Consider the following 5,878-nt stretch of genomic DNA (forward strand, 5'->3'; position numbering starts at 1 on the left):
ATATGGAAGCCACCTAAGTGTCTATCAACACTTTATATGAATGGATAAAGAAGATGTGGTATATATATATGTACAATGGAATACTACTGAGCCATAAAAGAGAATGAAATTTTGCCATGTGCAGAAACATGAATGGATTTGGAGGGTATTAAGCTAAGTGAAATAAGTCATGTATCAATGTCTTTTGGAATTAGAGTTTTCTCTCTCCAATCCCAGGAATAGGATTGCAGGATCATGTGATAACTCTATTTTTAGTTTTTTAAGGAACCTCCATACTGTTCTCCACTGTGGCTGCACTAAATGACATTCCCACCAAGAGAGCAGGAGGGTTCCTTTTTCTCCACACCCTCTCCAGCACTTATTATTTGTAGACTTTTTAATGATAGCCATTCTGACTGGTGTGAGGTGATACCTTATTGCAGTTTTGATTTGCATTTCTCTAATAATTAGCAAACTTGAGCATCTTTTCATGTGCTTATTTGCCATCTACATGTCTGCTTTGGTGAGATGTCTTTTCAGAACTTTTGACCAGTTCTCAATTGGGTTGTTTTCTTATTCTTGAGTTTTAAGAGATCTTTATATGTTTTGGATACCAGTACTTTATCAGCTATGTGTTTGCAAATATTTTCTCCCACTCTGTGTCTTGTCTTTTTGTTCTCCTAAAAATAATTTAGTTTTCAAGAAAATAAATTTGAAGAACAATAATATAACAATTTTAAGCTGTAGTCATAATTTGTAGAGATTCTCCACAGCAATAAAACATTATGTAACTATAAGTATTTACATGACTAAGGAAATATAATAAATAATATAATATTAAATAATCCTCAACTATTTCTGGGCAAATTACGTCCCATTATTTGAAATAATTTCTGAAAAAAATGTGTGCTTATGGTAGTGTTAGGTATTGGTATTGTTGATTAATGGAGATAAAAGAAATAAGATGCTTCCAGGGTTTTTAGAATATAATGTTGCCGTAACTGACAAATGGTTTATAACTAAGAGCTCTTCCTTGTTTCTAAGTATATACACCACAAGCAGAGGCTTGGAACTTTCTTAGTGTTACAGATGACAGTGGGTTTCATGAACTATTTATTGATAAACAACCTATTTATTATTGAAAAATAAGGAATTCAATAATGCAAAAAGAGTTAATTCAATGTAATTTTTGCTCAGTGGCCCAATTATAGGTTGATTTTGATCAAGTAACTGAGAATACAGCTGTATTAGGCAGGATTCCCAGTTTCAAGCAAGCTACCTCTGGCCCATTTAAGCAAAACAAACAAACTTTTTAACATATTCATAGCACAATGTGAGAAAGATGGATAGCTATGGAACATATTTGTACTTTCTATTCTGTCAGATAGAGTTGTTGCTGAGGAACTGCTGCAAATTATGGACTATATCTCCCTTCACCTGTGAATCCATGTGGGTCTGGTGGCTGGATCTCATCTAGGATTGTGAGGATAAGTGATGTGTGTCACTTCATAGAATGGCTTTAAAATGGAGTACTTCTTCATTCCCATTTGTTCTTGCTTTAACTGCAGATGCTGACAAAGCCTTAGGGGGAGATAAAACATAAAGATGAAAACAGCCCAAGCCATCCACCGTTGAAGTTCAGTGAGTTGATGAGAAATAAACTTCTATATTGTAAACTACTGAAGTTTTGAGTAGTTCATTCAAGAAGCTACAGTTACCTTAACTGATATATGCATAGAGTTGCTGGAATTCTAGATGATCAGGCTTGGAAAACTGGCAATGATAATGGAAAAGTAAAAGTGAAAACCACAGCCAAATCTTACCACTGAATCAGTTGGGTGAAGACACTTCTGTTTCCACAGCTGAACACTAGAAATTGTAACTTTGCCACTGGCACTGGACACTGGGTTCAGCTGCTGGCTCTGTGGCCCCTGGAACACCAGGATACTTGAAGTTGCTGCAATCTCTGCAGCAACTATTAGAATTTATTTTCTATCACATTTGATTTATTGTATAAATAACTTCTGACTCAAAGTCCCAGGTGAAATTGGATGAGCTTATGTCACATACAGGTGTCTAGTGTGCAATGTTGGGTGTTGGAAAAATGAGTATCTGCCCTTTTGGGCCTTTATAGTGGGAGGTGATCACCTAATTTCTATGCTGAAGAGTCATCTGATTATTAGGCTATTCAGATATACACTAAACTAGCAATTAAGACATTAATTCTGAGAAGTGTACTAGTTACCCATTACTGCACAACAGCTTAATCCCAAATATGAAGGACTAAAACAATAAAATTTAGTATCTCACAGTTTCTATGAGTTAGGAATACATGACAACTTAGCTGAGCATTTGTGTCTCACAGCCTCTTACGAGAGACCTGATAGGGGCTGCAGGAATCTGCTGGCTTGATAGGAGCTAGAGGATCTGTTCATAAGATGGCTCACTCACAGGGTTGTTGGTAGGGAGCATGGGTGGATCTCTTCATAGGATCACCAGGTGACCTCATGACATAGAAGCTAGCTTTCCCCAAACTACATAATCCAAGACAGAGCAAGAGAGGCAAATGCCACAATTTCCATTATGACTTAGCCTTATAATTCATACACCATCACCTCTGTCATATTTTATAGGTCACAGAGACAAACCAAGAAGGAATATCAGAGAGGACTACACAATGATGTGAATGTTGGGAGATAAGGATCATGGGGAGCTATTTTTTGGACAGTGGCCACCACAGGAAGAGTGGAATTTTGTCACTATATACTTCAGATTTCACTACAGAATTTTAATTGTGGAATCAGTAAGGTACAAATAAGAAGAGGTTATTTTATTGATCTGGTCACTACCAACTATTTCTCTGAGTTTAACTCTTTAATTGCTATATCTACCGATTTCTAGGGTTCCAGTCAATTTTGCAGGGAGGGGAAGAGCTCATCTCAGCTCTTAAAAATGACTGCCAAGACGGAAGAGAGAAGCCGAGTCCAGCCTCATTTCCAGTCCCGCCGCCTGCCAAGCCACTTCTGGTCCAGCGTCCAGAGCTGGGTGTGGCTCTGAGCGTCGCGTGTCGCCCCCGCTGGCTGGGTGTGGTGTTGGGCGCCGCCCCGACTCTCCAGTCTTGTGGTTCCCAGGCAAGGTGGCAGTAATGCTGACGCTGGCAAGCCCACTGAAGAGGGATGATGGTTGGTCTCAAAGGGTCGCTCCCGGGAGTCAGCCACAGCCTCTGACTCCCTCAGTGGGTTTCGGCGAGAGATAGTCTACTTGTTAAAGAGACTGCAAAACTTGAAGCTAATTTACCTTGTACATGTAAAGTGCATTTTCCTCAACCAAACAAGCTTCATTGCTTTCAGCTAACTGTAACCCCAGGATTTTTTTTTTTTTTTTTGGTTTTGTGTTTTTTGATAGATGAGGGTTACGACGAGGGTGGAAAATTTCAGTTTGATACTGAAGTTCCTGATATGTACAACGTGGTGCCTCCCACAGTGAAATGCTTGACCAGGATCTGGCACCCCAACATCACAGAGACAGGCGAAGTATGTCTGAGTTTACTGAGAGAGCGTTTGATTGACAGCACCGGCTGCGCTCCCACGAGGACACTGAAGGATATTGTTCGGGGATTCAACGCTTTGTTAAGTGATCTTTTGAATTTTGATGATCCACTGCATATTGAAGCTGCAGAACATCATTTGCCAGACAAGGAGGACTTCCAGAATAAAGTTAAAGAGTACGTGAAACATTATGCCAGAGGATAAGACGGGAAGACTGCAGCGCCGTGGACTGTGCATTATAAGTTTGTCTCCAACTGAAACAAAAAGGGAGCCTCTTCCTCAGTCCTCGCGCTCCCCTCAGTCCCATTGGGTCCTCAAGTCCTGTGACTATGTTGTCCTGAGGAAGAACCTCTTAATGACTGCCCATTGTAGATGGAGAGTTCTACATAAATACAGCAAGAGAATGTGTTTGGGGTTCTCAAGAGTTGTCCCCTTACCTTAACATGCTTACTTTTTTGCAACTGTACTCTATAGGCTGGTGGTGAGATTCTCCAGAAGTTGTAATGAACTCAGAATTGAGGCTAGAGCTTGCTTCTTTCCCTTCTCCCAAAGTCAGTTCCCTGCACAGGTCATGCTAATAATGTGCTCAGTGTAGCTCACAGATTGGCAATCAGAAACCCACTACAAACTGTGATTGGATGCAAATTCTCTTAGTTCCTTCCACAAATGTTAGCCTTGCCTAGATGTCGTGAAGCTTCCTAAAATGCATAACCATTCACTGTAGATCACTTACTGAAATGCGTATTTTATTTAATGTAAGTATATTTTGGAACATTTGTAATTTGTACGATTTAGTGCTTTAATTATTTTTTTCTATTCTCAATTTAGTTTGTATTTTCATTATATAGAGCAGAGAGAAGGATGTTGAGTCAAGCAACTATTGAAGAGAAATACAAAGAAAATATGAAAGAAAAAAAATGACTGCCAAAAGCATTGCTAATAATTTCTATACCTTCATATTTCCAAGGCAGTATCAAGCAAATGGGCTGGTAAGAACTGGTAAGAATGAAGAGGTAAGATGAGAAGTTGATGCTATTCAGTTGTCTGGATGACAGTTAAAGCACATCATTTAGATGCCAATGCCTGTGGGAGAAAATATTACAGAAATACGGTGAGTATCCAAAAATAATGATGGACATTTAGGACCAGGATGGAATGCATGTATATTGGGAAAATACCAGCAGAGGAAAGAATGCATGGTTGGAGCAGGTAACAAGGAAAAGTGCAGAAGGATATAAGGCATAAAGTGGAATGGGGGAACAGATCATTTAGGGTTTTATAGGCAATTATAAAGACACTGGATTTTACTTTGATATAAGAATATTTTGGAGGGATTTAAGTAAATCAAAAACATTTAAAAATAGTTTAAGGAATAAGTGAATGCAAAGAAATAGAATAAGAAGATGATGCAATGATAGAAGCAAGAAATAATGGTTGGTTGAACTCTAATAATATCTCGGAGTTGGTGAGGATGGATCAGATACTGGATATATTTTGATGGTGCATATGATGTGAGGTATGAGAGAAACAGATAAGCCACAGATGATATCAGGAGGTTTGCCTTGAGCTCCTAAAGTAAGGGAAAGTTTTTTTAAAGAAAAACCTTCTTTTATTAATGGTGGGGAAGATCAAGAGGTTGGTTTTGAACGTGTTACATTTTTTTAAGGCAAGCTAAACATCCGGGGAAATTTTGATTAGGCAGTTTGATATACTAAACCTGGACATTCTGAAGTGTAGAGGAAGAGGATGGAGAATCAGAAAGGAGACTGGGAAAGAGACAGGGTGGTGTCTCAGAAGCCAGTTGTAGAAAGTGAGTCAAGAGAATGGAACCATTAAATTGTACTAAAGGGTTGAATATGGTGAAAACTGAGTTTAGTCACATTGTGGCCACTAACGACCTTGACAAGCTTTGTTTTAGATGAATAGAGACTGCAGTCCTACTGGAGTGAGATCAAAGAGAATGGGAAGAAATGAATAAAAAGTAGCAAGGAGATATACTGCAAAGGAGAGTAAACAAAGGAATGATGTCTGTAGAGGGATGGGTGGGAATGGGGGGAAAGAGAGGGAGAGGGAGAGAGAGAGAGATTTATTTTTCCCAAGAGGGAGAACCCAAAGCCAAGTAGAAGTGTCTGGTACCTAATCAGTTTGTGGAATTGAGACTCTTTATTTATACTTATTTAATCCTTCCTTGGTTTTCATAAAGGGATAGTTTACATATAACTGAATTTTCATTCTAAGCAGCTGAGACAAAATAGAAGTAAGAAGAAGATTGATTTTGTTGAAAAATCATAAGAAATCTGCAGCTATACTCTCTTAGAAAACTCAGAAATGCATGGTATATAGTTAAAATC

At 38.7% G+C, this 5,878-nt stretch overlaps 1 pseudogene; it reads left to right on the forward strand.

Moving 5' to 3' along the window:
• The first annotated feature begins 3,124 nt into the window (after positions 1–3,124).
• On the forward strand, positions 3,125–3,734 carry LOC137211054 (NEDD8-conjugating enzyme UBE2F pseudogene; annotated as a pseudogene).
• Positions 3,735–5,878: the final 2,144 nt, after the last annotated feature.

This window comes from Pseudorca crassidens, chromosome 2 (genome assembly GCF_039906515.1).
Source record: "Pseudorca crassidens isolate mPseCra1 chromosome 2, mPseCra1.hap1, whole genome shotgun sequence".
NCBI classification, from domain to species: domain Eukaryota; kingdom Metazoa; phylum Chordata; class Mammalia; order Artiodactyla; family Delphinidae; genus Pseudorca; species Pseudorca crassidens.